The following is a 26279-nucleotide window of genomic DNA, read 5'->3' on the forward strand; positions in this document are numbered from 1 at the left end:
TAAATCATCTGAGGATGCTATTAAAATGCAGATTCCCGAGAGTCGGCATTTCTAACAAGCTCCCGGGTCTCGCTAGCCGGGCTGGCCAGTGACCACTCTTGGAGAAGCAAGACTGATCAGTCACCGGCTTGTATGTGCTTCCCCCGCTCCCCTTCCCTGGGACAAGAATAGCAGACAAGGTACAGGGAAAAGAAATAGGTGAGCAACGGGAAAAGATGTCAGGAGCTCAGTCCCACCAACCACCACACCTTTCCCTCTCCCACTTGAACCCCACGGCTTCTTTGAGACTCATATGCTCTACAAATTTCAGCCATTACTTCTGTATTTGATTATATGTGTTTCTCCCTAACTATACTATAATTTTCTTGAAAGCGTAGAGTAGAATTCCCAAACTGGTGGTGACAGGCTGCATATGGCCCCACAGATGTTTTGTTTTACCATCACAGTGTTTTTAAAATATATGAGTCAGTTGCCAAATGCAAAGCACTGATTCTCAACCCTAACTGCACATTACAATCGCCTGGAAAACTTTCCAAAAACGTCAGTGCTTGAGTCCTACCCTCTTAGCGATTCTGCTTTAACTTGTCTAAGAAGGGTCCTAAATATCAGAATGTATTTTTAATGAACTGTTCATTTTAGGACAGTGTGAGAGTCATAGAATTATTGCGGATAGTACTACTTTCTTCTATCACGCGGCCGGTTTTCCCTCTTAACATCTCACGTTGCTATGGTACGGTTGTTACAATCAGTGAGCCATACTGAGCCAGTATTATTCACTGATGTCATATTTTATTCAGACTTCTCTCATTTTTCCCTAGTGATTTTTTTTTTTCTGTTCCAGGATCTCATCCAGGTTACCACGTTCCATTCAGCTGTCCTGTCTCCTTAGGCTCCCTTGGTCATTGCAGAAGCTCAGACTTACCTTGGTCTTGGTCATCTTGACCATCCTGAGGAATACTGGTACGTATTTGTAGAATGTCCCTCACTTGGGATTTGTGTGATGTTTTTCTCATGGTTAGATGGGAGTTTGTTTTTTTTTTTTTAAGATCTCTAGGTTATTCTGAAGTCCAGCTAGCGTTAAAAAAATATTGATTTTAAGAATGTGAAGGGTTCACATGAAAGTTCAAATTCTGGCTTTCCTTGACAGTGGGGAGATGTGCAAACGTTGAGACTGCAGTCTTTCCCAGCAACAAACGACTGGCCATGAGAAGTGCTTGCCAGCACCTTCCAGGTCTCCACAAATCACTTCACTAATGGCTCTCACATCACCCCCAGTATAGACTGTAACTTCATCTTTTATGCCTAGCTCCTAGCAAGGTGCTGACACAAAGCATGCACTTGATAACGTTGATTAAGTCAATAAGTAAGTGAGTAAAGGAAAGCCTAAAGGGAGGGACATGCAGTTCCTGAAAATGGCAAATTCGTGTATGATGTTAGCAGGTTAAATTATTCGGGTAAATATTGCCCGTTGATTTATTCAACATTTGTTCAAACCTACTTTCTCTCTTATAGGAAGCTGTGCTTCCTCACGGGACACTAGTCCTGACCAACTGGCTTTGCCCAATTTGGAAGGAGAAAGGATGCCACATAAGGAGGAAGCCATGCCAGGGAGAGAGGCTTTTTTCCTGTCAAGCGCACTGAGACCAGCAGCATCCTGACTGGTGCAGAGGCCGCGTGGGGTTGGGGGCCTGGAAGCAGCAGCCAACTGAGCAGGCCAGTCCTGCAGTGTGGTTCTAGGAGCAGCTCCCCAAGCATCGCCTCCCCAAACCTGCGTTTTCATCCGCCCAAGGCTTTCTCCATAAATTGCCAGGATGGATGAATTCTGTTATCCTCATTTACTCGTTTTGATACAATAATTGGTCAGAGAGTGCTAATTGCCTTGCCAGTATTCACTCTGTTCTTCACTCACTTCTATATTTGGGAAGCATAAATATGTCATGCTTTAAAAACATATGCTCTATCTCCGTGTTCCTTTGCAGAATGAATGGCCAAGGAGTGGAAATGGAAGACTTGGCACAGAGCTTCTGGGAAAACTCTTGAAAGGGGTCTTCTCATCTGGCAAGTACTCTTTGTCCTCTGTCCGTCCTCCAACTTAGATGTGATGTTTTTAGCACCCACAGCCTCTTGTGGAGATGGAAGCCACATGCTAAGGATGGCAGAGGAGAAAGCCCGACGGGGCTGGATATCGATGCGGCTGTGGTGCTGTCTTGTCAGCCCTTGACCACCTGCCTCCAGCCTTTTTCTTATTTGAGAGACAAACAAAATTGTCTTGCTTAAGCTACTATGATTTGGGAGTTCCCACTTCCTACGAGTTTAAAGCTGTCCCTGAATAACATAAATATAATAAAATAGGATATCCAGCTGGAAATTAGATGTTTTGAGGGTTTTTAGCTCTAGAAGGTCAACTCAGCCTTTTCACGTGCCCAGTCTAATCTCTTTTGAGCCACTGAAGCATCCTCCTCCACCTTTAGAGCCAGTTTAAGATCTCCAGATGCTTCTCTGGGTAGCCAAGCAGGTGAAGGATAGCCCTATAATTCGGCAAGGGGATTCCAATCAGCCCTTTCGTGTTTTTCCAGATCCAGACAGAGAGCTCTGGGGAGACACTGAGGAAGGGAAGGCAGTCCGGCTTCTGGATTCATTTTCTTCCACAGTACTTTCTAAATATTCATGGCATGTCTCCCTTAAATGCCGTGGAACTGTCTAGGCATTGAGAGCAACCAAGGAATGAAAGCTCAGGTCTCTCTCCTCCAGGAGCGTGCACTCTAGTGGGACCCCTGCAAGGAAGCTGGGCTGTGTTACAGAATGTGACGAGCAGGGTGTGAGGCTCTCAGTCCCGTTCATGCTTCACGGAGACCAAGGGAGTGAGTTACTATTATCTTCATTGTATGAATGAGATCAGTGTTCGCAGAAGTTAATTATCTTGATTGGCACGGTAAGAAATCAAAATAGATGCATCTGACTCTAAGGTCACATTCTTTCCACTTCACTATCCTGCCTCCTCCATGCCAGCCTGCAACTACAGAGACGTTGTGTCCTAGAGAATATTGCCAGCCTTTTCAAGCAAATCTTGCCAATTCACATCATAGCCACAGCAGTCATTGCACAGGCCAAAGTAGGCTGCCCAGCTTGGAGGAGGGCACAACAACTGTATGAATCCAGGACTTTAGTGGGTTTCAGTAGTATCTCCAAGATTCTATCCCTCCAGGAAATATTTGACAGTGCCATAACTTGTAGGTTTTTTGTTGTTGTTGGTAATTTACATGACCTGTTCTTGCTCTGGATGGGGGTTTAATGCCAATCACTGCCTCCCTACAGAAAGAAAAATATTCTCTCTTGTCATTTTCACCAGCTCAGTCTTTGACTTGACCATAGGGTCTTCGGCAATATCCACCAGTTAATGGAAATGCACAGACAAGGGGAAATTGGAGAAGAAAAGGAGTTGCCAGAAATTCTTTCCAAACCACTGGGTCCTCCTAGAACTAATTAGCTTGAGGCGTGTAGGAAGAGAGAATGTACGTCTTATGGTCAGGGGGAGTGTGGGCAAATCACCAACTGTTACCCTCCCCAGGCTGAGGGAACTTACTCCCTGGCCAGAATCAGCTGCTCCCTCTGCTCTAACCCCCACACTGGGAATTTATCTCTAAATTTCCCTTCCCACAGTTCTGCAGCCTGGGTGTCAGGAATGATGTCTTTTGTCTCTATATCAAAATTCTTTCAGTGTTGGTGGCAAAGGACATAAAATCTAATTCAAACTGGCTTAAGCCAAGGAAGAGTTAAAAGAGAGAGAGAAAGAAGGAAGGGAGGGAGGGAGGGAGGAAGAAAAGAAAGAAAGAAAGAAAGAAAGAAAGAAAGAAAGAAAGAAAGAAAGAAAGAAAGAAAAGAAAAGAAAAGAAAAAAAGAAAGAGAAAGAGAAAGAAAAGAAAAGAAAAGAAAAGAAAAGAAAAGAAAAGAAAAGAAAAGAAAAACCATTGGCTCACAAAATTGTCAAGTTCAGGGCTAGTGCCAGACTGATTTGGCCTGGATCCAGACGCTCTAATAATATCTTCAGAATTCCATTTTTCTTCATCTTAGCTCTGCCTCCCACGATGTAGGTTAGGCGCTACGTGGTAGGTCCTGGCAATTCCAGCTCACTTCATTCTTAACTGTTAGCAATCCCAGGAGAAAGACGCCTTCCCAGCTCTTCCATCTTAAATTCTGGCTTTATTCTGATTGGAAGAACCCAAGTGACTCAGCCATCTCAGAACCAATCACCAGCCAGGGGGACTCAGTGTGGTGATTGGCCAGCCCTGACACATCTGTTCTGTCCCCCGCGCTGGGGGTGGAGACTCTCTAAACGACGTGGGCTGAGCAAGGGCGGTGGGAGTGGTTCCCTAAAAGAAATTCATGGAGTTGTTACCCAAGAAAAAGTGGATTGGGTAGTAAGTGACCAAGAGTAACATGGGATCCTCACTACCCAACACAGCGCTTGGCCCATATAGGAGCTCAGAAGGCTTTATTCAACTTATTGTTGTAGGAGGAGGTCCTGCCTGGTGCCGAGCTGTGCGTGGAGCGGTGCCCTGCCTCAGGCACCCGATGGTATGGGTGGGTAAGTGATGCCCATCTTGGATTTCTTTTCCCTTTGGCTGGTCTTCTCTAGGTTCTGACTCCGGCCCCGTAAGCTGCACTTGAGGCTTAATTTCCTCTCTCTCACGACGTGCCTTCTGTTCTCCGCATCCTGACCAGTCTACGCTCTTTCCGCTGAGGTAGAGCGCTTTAGAAGGCAACGCCCGTGTCCTCCTGGCCTGGTCCACAGAACTCAACTGGACCTGAGCTGTCCTGGGTGAGACACTAATTGGGCCGGGTGCCTTGCTTCACCAGGATGGAGGACAGGAAGGAAAAGAATGCCAGAGCTGAAACCTTATCTTCTAGATGCCCCACTCCATCCTCTTCCCAAGCAGCCCGGGGCCTCTTTTCCACAGTGTATCTGGCTGATAATCCTGAGAGTAGGACCAGTGGTTTTTCAAGATGGCAGCTATTGGTGTTTCAACAACTTACAGCTGCCTTGGTAAAGTTTCATCTCAGGGTATTGTACTAGTTGACCAGAAAATGTTGTGCCCTGGAAACAAGAAGTCAGTAGCTAAGCCCTGTATGTATCTGTGAGAAGACACACGTAATCCCAGGCTGCCGTGGTTTTACAGGCAGTGTTCCACGACTCCCTGAAAGTACTTGCAACTGACTGAATCATCTAATATCATAAAACTCAGATGTCAAGGTAGCGTCACAGGATGCCAGCAATCCCCTTTGTTTTCCCAAAATAATTAATGTTTTCTTATCTTCCTAATCAATGCTCATTAAAAATTTTACATTGTACATAACAACGATCGATCTTTATCATAAAAAGTGTGCTCCACAAGATAAAATATCCAATTTCCTATTTTCACCACCCATACACTTTTAAATAAACCTGAAATGTAAGACCCTAAATGTAGACCTGTATTCCAATTCAGGCATCATACATGAACCCTGGAGTAACTAATAAACTCGTGATTTCTTAGGCATTCCAAATAAGAACCTGACAAAGAGGATGGGGAAGTCATGACCCAGGATAGGGAGATTTAAAGAGCACCCGATGATTTGTCTTAGAATACGACTTTCGCACACTCTAGGCAGAGGAAATAGAAAGTGAAATATAGCGTTGTTTCTGATAACAGAAGTATTCTGTACCTGTGGAGTGCATTTCATCAGAGGATGTTGTAACCCTTATCTCGGTAATCTTTATAACCACAAGGGGAGTTGAGTAGGCGGTCAATGACTCCATTTTACAGATAAAGGAAATTGAGGCACAGAATAATTGAGTTTCTCAAAGTCGCATACATCAGAGAGGACGCTGGGAATCAAGTCCACTTTCAATTCTCAGTCGATCCAGAATTTCACCTACTCATATTTTTAGAGGCTAAGACCCACCCAGCTTGGCTATTAACCTTTATTCGACACACTGTTGTCCTTTGTGTCTTCCTTAAACTCCTGTTCTCATTTTCTTCCCGGATGTCAGTTCTCTTCCTGACACCAGATTTTTTTTTGTTCTAATCCTTAGTTGGATCTCAGTATAAATTGATTTCCCGTTTGTGTTCCTGAAGCTCACGAGTGCATTTATTTCACTAGCTAAAAGACATGAGCCAAAATTCTTGTGACATACATTGAAATGCAGTTAAGTTGATAAGTGGAGCACAAAATGTTGCAAAATCAAAAAGAAAGGTTTATGGGTGCCCAGTGTACAGGTTTGATTTTTTTTTTTTAAAGATTTTATTTATTTATTTAACACAGATAGAGATAGCCAGCGAGAGAGGGAACACAAGCAGGGGGAGTGGGAGAGGAAGAAGCAGGCTCCCAGCGGAGGAGCCTGATGTGGGGCTTGATCCCATAACGCCGGGATCACGCCCTGAGCCGAAGGCAGACGCTTAACCACTGGGCCACCCAGGTGCCCCTACAGGTTTGATTCTATTCAGCACGGATTTCCAGGAGGCATGTGTCTGCCCTACCTTGATGTAAGTCTAAGTTTGATAAATTTATTTATTTTTTTAGCCAGTGTTAAGTAACTATTCATTTCCCAGGAGTGTAACTTCCCTAAGGGGTTATAATGAAATGTCTTTGCAATGCCTTGTCACAGTGAGGCGAGAGAAACGTTGAATCTTTGGGGTTTAGATATGCTTTTGACGGGCAATAAAAAATGTTCGCAACAATGCCTATGGCTTGCGCTAAATACCGACACTTTCCTGATCATATCATTTGTTCTTTAAACATATCACAAGTTCCAAGAGGGGAAGCATTTATTTAGCATTAATTACCTTCTAGGATGCAGGGTCTTCTAGGAGCTGTCTCCCGAATCAAAAAAGTATTGGGAAAACCAAATCCTGAGAATAAAGAGTCAATATTTGATTAAGCTGTTGATAGGAGGCTAGAGCATGTTGGTTGAGAGAGTGGGCTTTGTAGAGATGTGGATTCAGGGTTGAGCTCTGCTGACTTGAGAAAGTCATTCGATTTCCTGTGCTTGTCTCTGCACCTGTAAAACGGTGCTGATGATACCCACTTCCTCGCATCCAGGGGAAGCCAAAACAAGATGAGGTATGTAAAGTGCTTATTATACTCCATGAATAGCAACTATCTGAAGGTATGTTTAAAAATAGATAAGGCTAGGGTTGCCTGCCTGACTCAGTCAGAAAAGCATGCAGCTCCTGATCTCGGCGTTGTAAGTTCAAGCCCCACGGTGGGTGTAGAGATTACTTAAAAATAAAATCTTAAAATATAAATAAATAAGGCTATTAATTGCCCCCGTGTGTGTGAGAGAGTATTCAAGGCAATTTGTCACTAATGGTGGGCAATAACTTGACCTCTGCCGAGTGTTCTGTTTATTTTATGTATACTGGTATATATCAGGCACTAAGTAGCAAGTCACCAGGTGTCCGTTTATAATTTGAATGAGTACAGACAGTCTGGTTCTCTGGTCTGCATGTGGTAGAGCTTTATGCTTTTGTAAGAAAGGAGAGAATTGATTTCCTATCTTTACAAAGAGGAGGGAGGCAGAGTTCCTTCCCCCTCCTCCAGGGTCACAGAGAGGGAGTGGTGGATCTTTGAAGATTAGAGAACTGCACTGGTTACCTCTTCTTAAATAGAAAACCTTTGTAGATGGGATGAACTTGGACTTAACTATTTTTGCAAGTGATCTAATCTGAGGCTCCAGGGTTAAGACACATAGGAAAAAAAAAAAATCTCCCACTAAAGACTGAACCAGAACTGAAGCTTATTAGGTGTCCTTTGACACCACCGTGACTCTAGGCGGCCAAGCCATAAGGACTTGGACATGACCGAAACTCAGTTTCTCTTCCATCTCCTCCTCTGTCTGGTGTAGGAAAGCCCTGTGGCCCATCTGCACTTCCTTACATCCAGCCAAGCAGCTGGAATTACTAGCAGCTGCCACTAGCCCGTCTTTGCTGTGAGCGTCCCACGCGTCCCTCCAGGCTCAGTCTGCTACAGGTGGATAGAGCCCCACGCATTCCCGGCTGAGCAGCTTGCTGGTGTCACAGCATGGAAGGAGCTCATTAGCAATGCCATTTCCTGTGTGAATGGGGCCAAGGCCATGGTGTTCTATGGGTGGGAGTCAGCTGCAATCAGACTCATAACCAGCCCTGCGTCACTGACCCCCACCAGCCCGCCTGCCTGTGGACAAGCAGTGCCATGACACCCCATCACACAGCCATCACGACCACTGGGAAGCAAGTCAACCGGATTCCTTCATGTTGGGGAAAGTGGGCACTGCTACTAGAGAAAGATCCTCAAACTATCATTCTCGGGAACAGCGATGCCCAACGTGTCTTAGGAGTAAGGTAGGAAGAGTGAGGTTGTGGAATGATTCAGGAAACAGGAATGGAAGAAAAAAATATGAGGTCATGTTGGTTAGCTATGATCAGAGTCCTTTTTTTTTTAAACCACAAACTGTGTTTGTGTGTACATGAGGCCCAAAACGTCAACTAGTATCTATTAAACAACAGTTTTGATCACAATATCGAGTTGGATGTGGTTGGAAGTACATTAGAAGTATCTAAATTACGGGGCGCCTGGGTGGCACAGCGGTTAAGCGTCTGCCTTCGGCTCAGGGCGTGATCCCGGGATCCTGGGATGGAGTCCCACATCAGGCTCCTCCGCTGGGAGCCTGCTTCTTCCTCTCCCACTCCCCCTGCTTGTGTTCCCTCTCTCACTGGCTGTCTCTGTCTCTGTCAAATAAATAAATAAAATCTTTAAAAAAAAAAAAGAAGTATCTAAATTACGCCCATCTTTTAAGCCCTGGCTTAAGTACCCTGGCTTCTAAAAGCCTATGGACACAAGCAGAATTTCTCCCTCCTCTGATTTGCATTCTCTGTATTGTCTACCAAAAGATTCCACGCTTTTGAAGGCCATAAAATTCATCGAGGACAAAAATCCAGCCGAAGCCAATATGGAAAGCAGATCTAAGCAGAGGGACTCTGGGAGGTAGAAGTGGGGCTGTGGCGGCCCTGTCATCCCTCTGTGGACAGCCTGAGAAGCACTGGGGTATTCTAGAACACCATCTGAAAAGTGCTTCCCTGTATCACTTACTGGCACTTAATTGACGTACATTGTCTGCTTTTTTTTTTTTTTTTTTCTGATTCTTGTATGTTTGTTACTAGATTACAGATTTACAAAGGGCAAAGATTGAAATGAAAGACAAGAGAAACAGCAAGAGCCGGGAGGCAGGAGCCTGGCACTGCCACTCACCAGACCTTGCACACAAGCCGACTCAGTGCACTGAGCCTGCAAGTTTCTCATGATAGCCCTGGTTTGCATTTGCTGGAGACCAGTTCACTTCACTAATTATTCTTAGGACCGCTTTCATTCTTAAAAGTCTCCCCATTTGGAGGATCAATCACATGACCTCTTTATATATAAGGCCTCTTTTCTTTTCTTTTCTTTTCTTTTCTTTTCTTTTCTTTTTCTTTTCTGCTACAGCACTTTATTTCCCACACACAGTGACGCAGTACTGGGGCCTAATGTTCTCACATGACAGGAACGAACCAAAATTTGTTGTCATCTCTTAAGGAATTGAGAACTGTGTACAAAAACCTTACATAAATTAAAAGTATGAATACGTTTACTGTCGTAAATGCAAACCATTTTCCAGCTCCAGGCAATTAACAACCCACCATGTGCTGGCATTAAAACATGGAATAGGAAAGGAAAGTGGGTCCTAAGGCTTGGACCTTCCCAATCCTGTCAGACCGGCAAGACGAAAACGACAACTGGGTCAGGACTCTTGCTAGCCTGTGGAGCAATCCCGGAACAGGCAGCTCTTACACATTATACCCTGCACAGAGCAAGAACCTGACCGTCTCGCAGCTTCTCAAACCAATGGATCTCTCTTCCAGACACCTGTTCTCCACCTCAGCCATGAAGGGACCGAGTCACATGGATGAAGGGTTCAAATCAAAGGTACGCACAGGGTATCGAACATATACCAAGGGAACAGTTAACTTGGATACAAGGTCAAGATCAGCAGCAAGTTCTGCAGTCCAGTGCTGACCTCAGATACAAGCGTCAAGGGCAAATTTTTTTTCAAAGGCATATCCCGGTTATAAGGCTTCTTTTTGATTCATGATGCTGCACTCGCGCCCCCCCTCTACCCACTGCCCCCTACCCTGGGATCCAGCACAGGGCTAAAGACTCAATAAGGGCTCGATATCTATTACATTAGTTCAGGATAAGACACGGTTATGAACCTAAAGGAGCTCAAAACCTAATCGAGGAGATGATGTACACGTATGAAGCCTCTCGAAATCAATATAAGCCAGTGTGTGGGGAAGGGCGGGTGCTGTGAGATGAATGAGAAGAGCCACAGGCAGGTCCCAGGTGCTCTGTCCTGCAGGTTGGCCGTCCCTTCTTGGCAATTGGATTTGGACCATCAGAGCCAGGGAGAGAGGCCAGATGAGGAATGGGCCATACCAGACCCCAGACAGACCAGCGCGTGGAACCCATGACTGGAGCAACAGGGGTTATGAGGCGGTGAGTGTCAGGGAGGCAGGGGCTGAGCCTGGGTGGGTGTCTGGCCAGCTGGATGGCCGCCAGCAGGGGAGCACGCGGCAGCAGTCCAGGCAGGCAGTTGGGGTCAGCGAGGTCCCTTATGTGGACGGACCGACAGCAGTGAGGGCATGTGGTGGGGGAGGGCTAGGCGTTGGGTCCTGGCAAGCCCACGCAGTCTCTAGCTCTAGGGAAAGGGAGTCCTGAGGCGAGAACAGGGCACAGCAGTCTGAAAGTCAGGGGAAAGTGGACGCTGCGCTTTGGGCTGATTTGGCTACGGGACATGCGAGGATCTCAGCGGTGGGTGAGCACTGGAAGAATGAGCTGAACATTGGCAGCGACCATGCTAGAGGGATTCATTTGGTTTTGGGCATGGCCCCAAGGAGACGAGCCAGCTGTCCAAACCACAAACAAGGGTCTGACATGGGTCAGTGCCGGTGTTCAAATCGGCCAGCAGGAGCCCGGTCCCTGCCTCCTCTGATAGGTAGAAGCCAAGCAAAATCCACTGGGGCCAATCCCACAAGTGAGGGTAGGTCACGGGGCCCGGGACAGCTTCCCAGCAGCGGTTACAGGACGCAAGGTTGAAGGCAGAGCCTGGGAATCATGTGAAATCTTAGCAAATCCAACCCTGGGTCATAAAACAGGAGTTTGACTGAGACTCGGTTTTGAGTTAGAGTCCAACGGGAGATCATGAAATGAGGCAAACGGGGTGAAGAGTGGAGGGTCAGGGAACACGGGACACCTCTCATAGCAATTTCATGACAAAGTGTGAGCCCCGAGGGGGGTCTCACATAGAGCAGTCCCATCATGGGCTGACATACATGGGCGTGAGCCATTTAAAGAGGAGCGGATTGTACATGGCAGCAACCATCTCCAGGTCAGGATCATGAAGCTAGTCAAGTAGGAGGGGGGGTCCACGATTCACAAGACTCCATGTAGCAGCCGGAGGGAACAGGTGCAGCCCCGGGGGACAGGAGGTAGGTGAGTCCTGGGGCAGGATGCAAGGGTCTCAACAAAGTAGACTGGGGTCCGGGTGAGCCTCGGTCCCAGGAGAAAAAGTCAGGATCCAGGACGGGAGTACAGCCACAGAGATAAGGCACATGCACGTGAGGGGAGAAGGAGAACTTGAACGTGCTGGACCTACCCCAGCCCTACTGGATATCAGCCCGGGCAGCAAGACCGTGTGGTGGTGGGATTTGCTCTGTGCTCTGGACTCAAATGAGTTGGGGTTGTCATCTTGATCCTACCATTAGCTGGCTGTGAGATCATCAGCTAGTTAATTAATATTTCTGGGTTGTGGTTGCCTCATCTTTAAGATGGGGATAACAACATGTACTTGGCACGGTTGCGTGAAGATTAGGTGACGTCATGTGTGTGAAGCACCAAGCTCCCTCGGTGCCCACCGCCATTATAGATGCCCCATAAACAGAACTATTACTACCATGAAGGCTACATCCAAACCACACCTACAGGGAGGGAGGCAAGGAGGACTTTTCTTACACTGCCAGGCTGGCCCAGATTACCATGGGAGAACGGATGGTTCTCAGGCTGCCGGTTGAAACCTGGGTGGTGCTGACACAGGCAGGGACTAGGAGTGGCCTGGGTCCTATGGAAAAAGCAAGGGCTTGACTTCTAAAAACAGGTGTTCAGGTGCAGAGAAGGACAAGCTGTGAGGTGCTGACTTACTGGCCCTCATTTTGAGCTCAAAGAACACTGAGCCTACAGGCAGGGTCCAAATACACCCCTTGCAGAAAACATGGGATTAGACAACCGAGTGGCTCATTACACTGACACCAGTGGACACTGTCATCCTAAAAATATCTCCTCTCCTTAGATTGAGGATCCATGGTACCTAAAATTCCACCATTATAAATTCATTTCTTTGAATGAAATATCCTTCTCCCCAAGCATAACTGTTTAAATGTAAGCGTTGGAGGACATGGAACACACTGGGTCACTCACTCCTAATTCATGCGTCCAGGCTTCCATCTGCTGAGAGCCTGCTACTCCCCCAGAGGACTCATGTGGGTCCTGACCTTCCCCAGACACAAGGCAACCAGCGCGAGGGAAGGAGAGGGAGCATTTTTAGGACTATGAAGCCTTGGGAAAGAATCAGGAAAAGGTAGAAGCTCACACAGTGTTTGTTGTCTTCTTTCTGCTGACACTGGTGTTTCACAGGAGCTAGTTTACTACAGGCATCTAGATATGGGAAAGATGGTCTTAGAAAGGTAGGGAGAGGGACAGTGCGTGCACAATTTCCCCTCCCTGGGGCCCCAACTGCCAGGATCTTCTCCCTTTGGTCTCCAGCCTCCCCTGAAGAAGCTAATACCTGTGAGCCATGGACATAGAGCTGCTAAGGCCACTTCGGCTTTCAGCACCAGTAGTGCATTGGAAATACATGTGTGTGGCTGGCTTCCCATGTGGTTGACCAGTAGTGGGCAATATATGGGAACCCCTAGCGACACATGGCTCCCGAGCCCTCGAGATGTGGCGGGTTTGAATTGAGATGTGCTGTCGGTGTACAATACACACCAGGTTTGAAGGACTCGTGACAAAAGGGGAAAAGAATGCAAAATGTCTGGGGTGCCTGGGTGGTGCAGTCGTTAAGCGTCTGCCTTCGGCTCAGGGCGTGATCCCGGTGTTCTGGGATCGAGCCCCACATCAGGCTCCTCCGCTGGCAGCCTGCTTCTTCCTCTCCCACTCCCCCTGCTTGTGTTCCCTCTCTCGCTGGCTGTCTCTCTGTCAAATAAATAAATAAAATCTTTAAAAAAAAAAAAAGAATGTAAAATGTCTCTTTGATACTTTGTACGTTGATTACCTATTGGAATGATCATACTTGGGATATGTTGGCTTAAATAAGATATATTATTAACACTAATTCCACTTTTTAAAAAAAAACTTTTTGATGGGACTGCTAAGCATTTTAGATTCCATACATGGCTCACATGATATTTGTATGGGACAGCATTGTTTTAGGCAAATTGATGAGTCAGTTTTGTTCGAGGGGCCCCAGCTCCTGAGGGTCTGGCCACCCGCACTATGATTTGTCAATTGGCTGGTCACAAAGGGGTCAGCTTCTGTGGCAAGAGGGAGGGTGATGGCTCTAGGCGAAGATCACTGAACATTCCCTTTCCCCTTGTTGGATTCATCAGGGAAGTGCTGTCTCTTTTCTCGTCAGACACTTACCCTCACTTAGTTGAGAAGCTCTCCTAGTCCTTCCCCCCATCACCACATTACGGTTCCTCCCTGTGTTGAGAAATGGACTCTTTTTTATTAGGACTATATTTATTGATTTGAAAGAGAGAGAGAGCATGAGCAGGGCAGAGAGGGAGAGGGAGAAGCAGACTCCCCGTTGAGCAGGGAGCCCGACATGGGGCTCCATCCCAGGACCCTGGGATCATGACCTGAGCCGAAGGCAGATGCTTAACCAATGGAACCACCCAGGCACCATCCCTGAGAAGCAGAAACTCTTAACTCCCTGTATTTTCCCCAGCTGGTGCTAGGGAGGGATAGGGTCTCCCTGAAGCATCTTGTGCTTCTCTGTCTTAGCTCAGAACTCTGTGTGAAGACCCTCTCTTCTAGATCAAAAAACCCATTTTGCCTCCACCTCTGAAACTAGAAAGTTCGTCCTTCGTTAGATTAATAAGGACACCAGCTTCAGCTCATCTCTTTATTCATTCAACGCACATTTATGTGACACTGACTATATCCCCAGCATTGGCGAGAAGAGCTAACAAAACTGATGAGTGACTCTGTCTGCCACATTGGATGAGCCCATGGCTCCTTCCTTCTTGAAAAGCTTGCTTCACGTGGGCCTGAGACATGACTCTAGATTATTTCTTCCCATTTTACCGTCAGGTCCTTCATCCTCTTCACTAGCTCCTACTGGCCCTGATCTTTGAATATGGGCATCCCCTTTCACACCTCATCTGTTTAACTGTCGCAAAGTCCCCAGGTTACTGCTCTGTTCCAAGGGCTATAAGTACAATCCGTGTGCGGAGAACACCTCATCTTCTTGACCTGGCCTGGTCCCAACCTCTCGCTTGCACCCCAGACTCATAAACCCATCCCTCTCTCTCCAACATTTCCACTTGGCTGTCTCCCAGGCGTCTCAGATGTCACATATCCAGAGCTAAGTTCTGGTTTCTCCTCCAAAATCTGCTCCAACTTGGACTACTTAGAATGCATCCTTCCGGTTAAAAAAAAAAATTGAATCATCCTTGATTCCTCTTCCTCTCACATCCCACTTTTAATCTGTCAGCAAGTCCTATCAGCTCTCCTTCAAAATATCCACATTCTGACCGCTCTCTGCATCCCAACCTCTACTCCCTTGGGTCAAGCCGTTGCCATCGCGTATGGGGGATTTTTGCGATAGATTCCTGATGGGTCTCCCTGCTGCTATTCTTGCCTTCCCCTACAGTCTATTCTCAGGTCAAAAGCCAGAGCAACTGTTGAAAAATGTAAGCTGTAGCCTATCATCCCACTGCTCAGAAACCTGCAACAACTTCCGTGTCTCTCCAAGCGAAATCCAAAGTATCTGCTACATCTCCCAGGCCACCATGCTCTCCCTTGGGGTCTCAGTGCAGCCACTCTGGCCTCCTTGCTTTCCTTGAGCACATGGGCCAAACTGCTCCTGTTTCAGAGGCTTTGAATTTGCTCTTGTCTCTGCAGAAAACGCGTCTCCCAGATATCTGCATGGCTTGCTCCCTTATTCCCTTCAGGTTTCTCTCTGCTCAGATGTCAAAGCCGTACTCTGGGGGCACCTGGGTGGCTCAGTCGGTTAAGCATCCGATGTTTGGTTTCTGCTCAGGTCATGATCTCAGGGGCATGAGACTGAGCCCCTCATGGGTGTCCAGGCTCGCATGGAGTCTGCTTGAGATTCTCTCTTCCTCTCCTTCCCCTTCTGCCCTTCCCCCTGCTCATGCTCTCTAATAAATAAATAAACAAAATCTAAAAAAAAAAAATAAATTAAAAAAAAAAAGCAGCACTCTGCCCCAGGCCTTTGTATCCCCTTATCCTGCTGGATTTTGTTTCCTGGCGCTCATCACCACCTGGTATGTTGTAGATTCACACGTTTATTGCCTGCCCCCAGGAAGGGGAGCCCTCTGCCAACAGGGATGGCGCCTTTTTGTTCCCTGCTGTCTCCCAGCATCTGCGACAGCCCCCGACACATTGCAAGTGCTCAGTAAACACTGCCGAGTGCATGATGGCACAGCAATGGTTTTCCCTCATGAAGAGTAGGAGGCGGACATGAACCACGTACGAGAATAAATACACGCCATTACAAATGGGGATGAGAGCTGCGAGGAAGCTGACTGGGCCAGTGATGGAGAACCTACTTCAAATAGGATGGCCGGAGTGGATCTTCTGGAAACAATGGCATTGAGGGTAGGATTAGAAGGATGAGATAGGGCCAGTCCTGCACAGGGTGGGAAGACCATTTGGAAGGAGAAAAAAAAAAAACAAAACCCAGCACATTCGAAAATCCTTTTGCAGGAATGAGTTAGACATCTTCAGAGAACTGAAACGGGGCCAGTGGGGCATGAGAAAAATAGGAATTGGTGTTGAAGAGGCATCCAGAGGCCAAATCATAAAGGACCAGGTGGGCTGTGGTAGAGATTAGCTTTTATTCACAGTTTTGTCTAAGGTTCCACGTGTTAGTAACATATGGAGAGGAATGTCTGAGGTGGTGTCCAGAGATGGCATTTGGGCACATGGACCATTAATTTAAGCTACTGCATACAGCTTCTCAGTTAGGAAGGGAGTGGCCTCTACAAGGAGAGAGCAGACGGGTCCTCCTACAACAAGGCTTCCAAGACGCCATTTCCCGTGCAGGAAGCAACAACGTTCTCCCTCTATCGGAAGCAGCCCCCGACTGCACCCACTCCTATGTTATTTCATCCCTCTTTAATTATATAGTCAGTCTGAGCACGCACTCTGACAAAATACACATGACATTTCTGGTACAGTTGGCCTAGTCCCTGTTCTCTTCCCTACATCCTCACAGCTGCCCCGGGGCCTTTGCTCATGCTGTTTCCCTGGAAAGAAATACCCTGTGCTTCATCCGCATTGCCAGAACCCAGCTCTGGCCCTAAAATAACCATGAGGTCAGATGTATATACCGGGATCATGATTTCGAATTTACTTTATCACTGCAGTAGGCTGAATAATGCCTTCCCCTACACCACAATAAAATAAAATAAAATAAAATAAAATAAAGTTATCCACACTCTAATCTCTGGAAACTGTGGCCATTACTGTATGTGGCAAAAAAGGTCTTTGCAGATGTGACTAAATTAAGGATCTTGACATGGAGGGATAATCCTGGATTATCCGGATGGGTCCTAAATGCAACCACATGTTTCTTTATGAGAGAGAAGCAGAGGGTGAAAACACACAGAAAAGGCGAAGGCAGTGGGACCGCGGAGCCAGAGATGGGAGCGGGGCAGCTCCAAGCCAAGGAGTAGAAGCCGCTGGAAGCTGGGAGAGGGAAGACCGGATTCTCCCCTCCAGCCTCCGGACAGCGGGCGGCCCTGTTGACACTGATTTCGGATTTCTGGGTCTCCGGAACTGTGACGGAATAAATTTCTGTTGCTGTAAGCTAACAGGTTTATGGTAATTTGCTACAACAGCCACAGCAAATGAATACAATTACGTTGCTCTTTACCTGGGCGTCTTGTCCCTGGGGTCATTGCTGCTTCCGGGCTGGCTTTCCCGGGAATTGCTAGGTACCTCCTGTCCCCTCCTGCTTCTTTATGTGGGACGCACGCACATGGACTGCATACCGGTTCCCCGGTTTGCGGAGGCGTTTTCTCCCTCCTGCCCCCTTCACCTTCAAGCCACATGATCAAGCCAGCCAGTTGCCAGGCACATATCCAGGGTGACCATCTCGGCAAGCCCGGGCTAGCTGCTGGGCTAGGTCCGTAAGCCGCAAGCGAGGTGGTGGGGTGTGGACGAGTGGGTGGCTGAAGCTAGTTAGCTTGTTTGGGTTTTTAACTTTGACAACACCAGGTGTTTGGGATTGTGAGATGGAGAGGCAAAAAACAAAGGCTCCGGTCATTACCGTACCTAGGGCTCTGGGGACCTGAAATGCAGGAAGGACTGGCAATACCTAACAGCTGATGGCTCTTGGGGAGGGTGTGGGGGGAAAGAATACAAACACCGGTTTTAAACTTAAATCACGAGGGGAAATAAATAGTAGCACTATGTACCAAAGTGCAAAAAAATTAGGAAACAATGAAAGGGTTTTTTAAAATATTTTATTTATTTATTTGAGAGAGAAAGGGAGAGAGAGAGAATGTGAGTGGGGGGGGGTGCGGAGCAGAGGTAGAGGGAGAGAATCTCCAGCAGACTTCCTGCTGAGCACGGAGCCGGATGTGGGCCTCAGTGTCATGACCCCTGAGATCATGACCTGAGCCAAAATCAAGAGTTGGTCACTCAACCAACTGAGCCACCCAGGCAGCCTGCGATGAAAGTTTTGGAGAAAGTTATGAATTCTTTATTTAAAACGTTGAGTCTTAGGCAGGTGGAAATGACCACTTGGGAGGTCGTCTCTTATGGAAAGTCCCATCCTCAACTCCGGTGCTTCTAGAATCCTCCGGCTATGGGTTTTTGTTTTACTTCGTTTTGTTCGTTTGCTTTTTGTAAGAGAAAGAGGAGGTACAGGCAGAGGGAGAGGGAGAGAGAGAACCGTAAGCAGGCTCCACGCCCAGCATGGAGCCCGCCATGGAGCTCAACCTCACCACCCTGAGATCATGACCTGAGCCAAAACCAAGCAGTCAGGTGCTTAACTGAGCCACCCAGGTGCCCCTCCGGCTATGCTTTTTTTGTAGCCCTGATAACCCTATATCATGAATATGGGCTTTTCTGTCTCCCTAGGAGTCTGCAAGCTCCTTAAGGGAAGAAATCACGTCTTATTCTATCTCCAGCACCAAAGAGACTATCTGGCACCTAGGAGATGCTCAGTGAATCAACTTGGAATGAATTACTGAATGGAATTGAGCTCAGATCAGAGGTTCAGGCTGGGGTAACAAGCTTGGAGTATGCAGGCCACTTTCAGGGGTAAGAGTTGATGCCATGGTGAAGACCCCAACAGAAGGGGGTGGCTGTCTGATCTGCCATCAGCCAGATGCCGCAAGATTAGGAGCTGGTAGCGAACCTGAGTTCTAGTGAAGCACACTCTTAAACTTCGACCTAACATTCAGGTGCCCGGGGTCGTCACGCTCAAATAAGGAAGAAGACAGGAGTCTGAGCCATTGTCATCCACCCAGGGCTTTCTGAGAACGCAAAGTGATTTTGTATTTGCCAGCTGGTTCAAGGGTCACTCACCCTTATCATGGTTGTCATGCAACATTATAATAAGCATCCGTCAGGGGCATAAAGATATTCTGCATGTGACGTGCCTGACTTCTGGGTACTGGTAATTATATTTTATGCCATACCCAGGATCTGGTCTACAGGGAATATCCTTTTTTTGTTGGAGATTGCTACTCCTAAAAAGCAGCCAAAAGCATGGAGCATTCTTGAAAATGCATTTCAAGCATTTTAAGGCTGCCCCTTAAATTGCCAGCCAGATCCTTGTTTGACTTCCCGCAGGCACTGGTATATGGGGGTCAAGTTCTTCTGAATGCCAAAAGAGATAGATAATACTCCTGGCCATTTTAGACACTGCTCTTACCTTCAGAGCCTGGACCTGTAATTGAATTTCCCCAGGAATTTTATGATATATTGATTGAACCTAATTAAGTCAAGGACCTGCTCTCTATTATCTGCCTTAGTAGCCTCCACACAGAACTATTCAATTCAAACAACATTTACTGAGCTACTAAGTACGAAGCCATGTGCGGAGCCTCTGCTAGACGCAAAGATAAATAAGACACGTCCCCGTCCACCACGAGCCCTGCAGCCCCCAGTCCTGGAACTGTGAGGGTTGATATACGGATACTCTCGCACAGGAGCACCACGATAAATACTGTAAAAGAAATGTGGAGACAACTAATGAATCATCGAGCCTTACATCGGAAACCGGGGATGTACTGTATGGTGACTAACATAATATAATAAAAAATCATTTAAAAAAAAAAAAAAAAAAAAGAAATGTGGAGAGCCATCATGACGTTCACTCTGAATGATTGGATTGCGATGGTAAAGATCCAAGTGATTTGTTTGGAATAGTAATGACTCTACGTATAGATTTTTAAGCCCTTGTTCTTCAAACAGAGCCTACGGAATACTGACTCACCTGGTCCTAGGTACCTCGCTTACTTCCTCCATGATTAACCCCGAGGCATCCTTCTGGTAACCATCATTCTCGTGCCTCCACTTCCAGATCCCTTGTTTGAACTTACACAGAGTGGGGATTATCTCCTAGGGAAATGCACGAACATTTTTAGGATGACCCTGGGTAGCTTTTGTTCCTTTCCTCGGCTCTGCTCGGGAGGACGCTTCCTAGCCCCTTGGCAGAGACGAGGACGTGGTGCTGAGTTAATACCCTTCACAGCTCTGTCCCACTCCTTCTTCCTGAGAGACACTATTGTTCTTACAGGTCTCCACCACTGCCAAGGCTAGAAGCCAGACATTCAAGAATTGGATGAAACCAAATTTGCAAACAGGCATCACTCTACCCTAACTTTTGAGAGAAAATTATGTTTAAGGAAAATCATAGCTATTTTTCTAGAATATCGTTTTACATAACCCTGTCAAATAACTTCAAGGTAAATGGTACTTGGTTTTATATATATTTCTATGTGCGTATGTGTGTGTGTGTGTATCCTAATGCCTATATATATGTGTATATATATATATACACATATATATATATTCGATGTGTGTATGTAAACTTGTAATTTTAAACTTCGTGGTTATTTTCAGAAACTGCACCGCAATTAGAGCCAACTCTAAGTAGGCAGTAAGTGCTTTGATTGCATCACACAGCCTTCCAGACTTAAACTGTATGTGTGGTTAATTTAAAAAGAGATTACCATGCTTTCCTCCACATATTAGCCTGAACAAGTCACTTAGCCTAAATCTGAGATACTTTTACAAAATGGGAATATCTGCCCTTCTGAATTTTCAAAGTGGTTATGAGAAACAAATAGGATGATGTTGGTAAAACCACTTTATATAAAACAAGGGAGGAGTATTATTATTCAAAAGTATCTTCTAGACCTTTGGGTCCTTCCTTTGTGATCTGTAAGCCACCAGGCTACTTAGCTATCATGGGTACAGGAGATGGACTTCTTTCTGTCTTTCCATTAAAACTACTCGTAATCTTCGACCCAAACCATCTGTCCGGAAGTTACTCTGTTCAGGAAATTCTAGAACCTCACCTGTCATTTCTTCAGGAAGAGTTGTATTAAATGTTCCTCTGTGCCAGGCAGAGCAATAGACCTTGGAGACGCTAAGACGAATAATTCACAGTCTGCATATAAAGGGCTTGGAATATAGCTGAAAGAAACAAATAAATAAATGCAGTAAAAATTTTATAGGTGCAATCTAGAAGCCTGTGTGAAGAACAAAGAGCAGAGAGGAGGGAGTGGTTGAAGCTGGCGTGGGCGTGAGTGTGACAGACTTGGCTGATGCCTACCTAACAATCATCCCTTCCCCTCCCCCACACCAGCTTCCACTAAGTAGACTTGAAAGTCAAATGCTCCCTTTCTCACCCTCCCCACCAACTAAGAGCCCACGTGACATAGATGGGTTCAATGAGATAAAAGTGTCACTTTGCTGGTTTCTGGGAAAGTGGCGCTTTCTTAATAAAAGGGTTTGGGGTCGATTGTATTTTTCAGTGATGGCCACAAAAGTATCTCCCACCGGCGGTGCTCTTCTAATGATGTGATTGTAGAACTCCTCCCAGGAAGAAGTAGAGTCCGTGTCCTCTTCCCTTGATCCCGGAGTGAGGTGCTTTTTAGACAGAGCCAACAGAGTGCAGTGAAGGTGACACTGTGACGTGTGAGGCTAGCTCATAAAAATGCCAGGCGTGTCCACCTCTTCCTTTGGTGTACTTGCTTCTGGAAGCCAGTGGCCGTGCTGTGTGGAAGCCCAAACCAGCCTATGCCAGGAGACCCCGTGGGGAGACTGGGTCTAGATGTGCCGGATGACGGCACGGTGGAGGTTCCAGCCAACAGCACCCACTACGAAGCTGGGGAGCGAGGACATGTCTCAGCGATTGCAGCCCCATGATTGAATCGAGACTGTAAGTCTTCCCAGCTGAGCCCCCAGACATGGTGGAGTAGGACGACCTCTCCCCACCGTGCTCCGTACAAACTCCCAGGCCACGGAATCTGTGAGCATAACAAAATGGTTGTTTTGAGGCCACTTAGTTTTCGGGCGGTTTGGTCTACATCTGGACTGAGGATATGGCTGGCGTTACTCCTTCTCTCTGCTTCCAGCCTTGGGTCTAGCTGAGCAGGGCGGGAGTGAGGGAATCCTTACAAGCGTGTGGCGAAAGCGCGATGTTGATCTTGACGTGGTCGGTCTGTTAAACCAACATCTGCAACTGTCTATCTCCAGACCTCCTGGAATGTAAGAAAAATTAATACACTCCTGTTGGTCTCTACGCTGAATGCCAGGTTATCTGTCACTTGTGGTGAGAAGCACCCCTACCTCACACACGCAAGCCCTACTGGTAAGATTTGGTAGATTGGTGGAGGATAAAATTTGGTTTTTAACCATCACCAACTGTCTAATCGGAATAAAAGTAGAAATAGTAACTATAGTCTGGTCTTCTGAGAAGTTCGGCTGTGAAGAAAATGAGGGAAATGAATTGGTAGCTGGGGGGCGAATTTGCCTTTGGGCAAATGTTACGGTCCATGAGGAAATACCTAGTAAACCCATAGAGATGGAAGCAGGAGAGAGAACGACCTCAGCAATTATTGTTACAGCTCAACCCGCTTTGGCCCTCTCCGTCTTCAGCCAATCTCGAAGACTCTCTTGGGAATTTTTAAAACAGAGCAGGCTTCATGGCCGTACCACTTAGAGAGTGGCCTCGTGCTTAGAAGGACTCCGTGTTTGATTGAATCTGTTTCTGTCCTGAAATTCTTAATGATTTTTCAACAAGGGGCCTCATTTTTATTTTGCACTGATTCCTGCAAATAATACAGACAGTCCTGCTTAAAAAAGCATTCTGCTCGCATTACCCATTCATGTGCAGGGCCAAGAAACAACCTGGACTTTTATTACCCATGGATCTTCAAGGGCATTCTGTTCTGTTTTTTAAGTGACATGGCACGTGTTGTCATAACAGGGACCCGTCTTCAAGGGGTCATCAAGACAGGGGCTTTCTCCGTCTGGAGAATTTTCCAGCCCTGTGGAATGACTGCAAACCCAGAGAGACTCCTACAGATCCTCATTAAAACTGTGCTGTTACATTGTCCACAACAGCCAAAGCGTGGAAGGAACCGAGGTGCCCTTCAACAGAAGACTGGATTAAGAAGATGTGGTCCATATATACAATGGAATATTACTCAGCTATCAGAAAGAACGAGTTCTCAACATTTGCTGCAACATGGACGGCACTGGAGGAGATAATGCTAAGGGAAATAAGTCAAGCAGAGAAAGACAATTATCACATGATTTCTCTCATCTATGGAACATAAGAACTAGGAAGATCGGTAGGAGAAGAAAGGGATAAAGAAAGGGGGGGTAATCAGAAGGGGGAATGAAGCATGGGAGACTATGGACTCTGAGAAACAAACTGAGGGCTTCAGAGGGGAGGGGGGTGAGGCAATGGGATAGGCTGGTGATGGGTAGTAAGGAGGGCACGTATTGCATGGTGCACTGGGTGTTATACGCAACTGATGAATCATTGAACATTACATAGGAAACCGGGGATGTACTGCATGGTGACTAACATAATATAATTAAAAAATAAATAAATAAATAAATAAATAAATAAATGTTAATCTCATAGAAAAAAATAATAAAACCGTGCTGTTAGGGTCTGTGGGTCCTCTCCCCAGCCCCTGCGCCCTGACACTTAAGTGCATGAGCAGAGCTGGCAGTCGGTGACTCAGGACCCAGACCACATGTCACCCGGATGCCTGGGCAGGTTCGTGGCCCACCGCTGACTAATACTTTCCATATGACCTGCTGGAATATTCCTTCCACGGTAATTACGGATTCTCTCGTTCATCCTTCCATCTCCCCCAGAACTACAATTGCACCCATAGAGTAAGCTCTGGGTCAATCTCTGGGACACCCTTCATGGAATGAAGCCTTGGTAGGAAGTCTCTAAAAAATGCAGCCAGTTAAAGGAGATCCTCTATAGATGGAATAACCTTGGTTGCCACCCTCTTTTTAAATTTTTAATCTGAGTACAGTTGACACACAATGTAGCATTCGTTTCAGGTGCACAACATAGTGATTCAACAACTCTATGTGTCAGGCTACGCTCACGACGAGGGTAGCTAGCATCTGTCACCATGCGATGCTGTTACAATATTGGTTCTATTCTCTGTGCTCTGCCTTCCGTTTCTGTGACTTACTCATCCCATCACTGGAAGTCTGCAACTCCCAGTCCCCTTCACCCATGTCGCCCAGTCCCCACCTAGGTCCCCTCTGGCAACTGTCAGTTTGTTCTCTGTATTTATGGGTCTAATTCTGCTATTTGCTTACTCATTTGTGTTTTATATCTCACATGTAAGAGCAATCATAAGGCATTTGTCTTTCTCTGCCTGACTTATTTCACTTAGCGTAATACCCTCTAGGTCCATCCATGTTGTCATGAATGACAAGATCTTGTTCTTTTCTGTGGCTTTTTTAGATTCCATTGTACACGTGTGATATGTATGTATCACGTCTTTATCCATTCATCTATCGATGGACACCTGGGCTGCTTCCATACCTTGGCAAATGCAAATAATGCAGCAATAAACATAGGGGTGCGTATATCTTTTTGAATTAGTGTTTTTGTTTTCTTTGGGTAAATACCCAGTAGTGCATATAATATTTCTATTTTTAATTTTTGGGGGAACTTCCATACTGTTTTCCACAGTGGCTGTACCAATTTGCATTCCCACCAACAGTGCACAAGTGTTCCTGCCATAGTCTTTATATTCTATCTTTCTAGCTGCCCAGAAGACTTCAGAATGTCTCACTGGGGACATGGGTAGCTAAAAATAGTCAAGCATGGGATTTAATCAACTCTCACTGACGTGGACTAACAAAACACCATTCTCTCTTTCCTTTCTCCGTTGAGATGACCAGAACCTGGGACCTCCCCCATTGCCTCTCATAGGTATTCCCTGAAGTTGGGCAAAGGGGCACCAGAATGTTCTGTGAAGCCATCATTTTCAAGCCATCAGATATGTGTCACGGCTATAGATCAAGAATTCCAGAGGCTGAGTTTATTCCTTTTCTAGAAAGAGTCATGGTGACCAGATTTCCAACAGGCTGAGTTTGAGTCCTGCCAAAAATAAAAACCAGGAATTGGAGCAGAAAGTCTGTTGGGTAGGGGGAGGATTTGGTGAGGTAGCGAGAGGGTCTACGTAGATACCCGGGACAGTGTTCATGGTCCCATCATCCCAGAAACAAAGCAGTGGACTCCTACCAAGCTCCCTCATCCTCTCCACCACCGGGTGGTTAGGGAACTGTGGACATGCCCCCCCAACCCGACTCTAACCAGCCCAGGGCCTGCGGGGGAAGGCATGTGGTCAATTCCAGCAGATAGGAGTGTGTGTTGCTGAGAGATGGAGACAGGGAAGGTGGGAACTTACCTCCTCCTCTCCCCTCACCTCTCCCTGTGCTAAAGAAAAAGGACAGGATGAATTTGTGTTTCCGCTTCTATGAGCAAGGCTCAGCAACCACTTAAAAAAAGTAAATCTAAGCATTTGTTTTTAATTACAAATGGAGAAGTACTAGCAGAAAACTGAAAAGCAGAAGGTGGATTTTACTCACCCAGAGGAAAAGCTGGTTAAAAAACAAAAGCCAAAAATTTAAAACCCTGGGCGTTTGGTATATATCTTCAGGACCCATTTCTATGCCCATGATAGAGAGATCCCAGGGTTCAATGCCTGCATTTCATAGCAGCTTGAAATAATTTCAGCGCAAATACCTTGAAGAGGCATATGGTCCACAGACATACTTTTCAAAATCCTCTTTTTCTTCTCCCACCCACTGTCCCACATGCAACAGCTCACCTCTCCTTTCTCAAAACCCTTCGGAAAATATCCTCCTAGCCCTAACCAACGTGCCTCATATCTTTCTCCCCCTTTTTCTTTCCTCTCAGTTCTCAAGACAGAAGCCTGAGAAAGCTCATCTGGCAAGACACGTCCTTCCACCAAGAAGGAGAGAGAGAGAGAAACCTGCGGGGCTCAGTTAGAATTCTTTGCAGGTGGAGAGAGGGAAAAGCTGAGATTATTTACACGGGCAATCATTTCCTCATCCTACCTGTGCAGGTAAAAAAAAAAAAATAGATGTTTTTCTACATCAATAAATATTCTTATACGTAATAATTTTGAATGGCATCCTAGTATTCCATTGTAAACTATAATAAATTATTATAAATAAAGTATCATTTCTTTAACCAAGCCACTAGTAGCTTATTTGCAACTTTCACATAAGGTCTGTGATAAATTTCACTGTTGCTTAAATCTTTACACGTATCCTCAATTATTGACTTAGGATAAATCTCCAAAAGTAGGGATTCTGCTGCATTAGTTAGGATATTTTTGGCCACACGTGTGACATGCTGGGACTTAATTGATGTATGTGTATTT

At 46.2% G+C, this 26279-nt stretch overlaps 2 long non-coding RNA genes across 2 annotated transcripts in view; one reads left to right on the top strand and one right to left on the bottom strand.

Moving 5' to 3' along the window:
• Positions 1 to 17820: 17820 nt before the first annotated feature.
• The window catches only part of LOC123001739 (uncharacterized), a 44045-nt gene continuing 35586 nt past the window's right edge, over positions 17821 to 26279 (bottom strand). Inside the window, exons 3-5 of the long non-coding RNA XR_006410975.3 lie at positions 20892 to 21009; positions 19805 to 19929; positions 17821 to 18200 (exon numbers count right to left, since the gene is read on the bottom strand). This is a non-coding gene — a long non-coding RNA (uncharacterized LOC123001739). The remainder of the gene's footprint in view (positions 18201 to 19804; positions 19930 to 20891; positions 21010 to 26279) is intronic.
• On the top strand, positions 21572 to 26002 carry LOC123001738 (uncharacterized). Its single transcript, XR_006410974.2, has 4 exons — positions 21572 to 21757; positions 22075 to 22189; positions 24326 to 24443; positions 25790 to 26002. It is a non-coding gene; the product is annotated as an uncharacterized LOC123001738 (long non-coding RNA).

This window comes from Ursus arctos, unplaced genomic scaffold, assembly GCF_023065955.2.
Source record: "Ursus arctos isolate Adak ecotype North America unplaced genomic scaffold, UrsArc2.0 scaffold_31, whole genome shotgun sequence".
Classification (NCBI taxonomy): Eukaryota; Metazoa; Chordata; class Mammalia; order Carnivora; family Ursidae; genus Ursus; species Ursus arctos.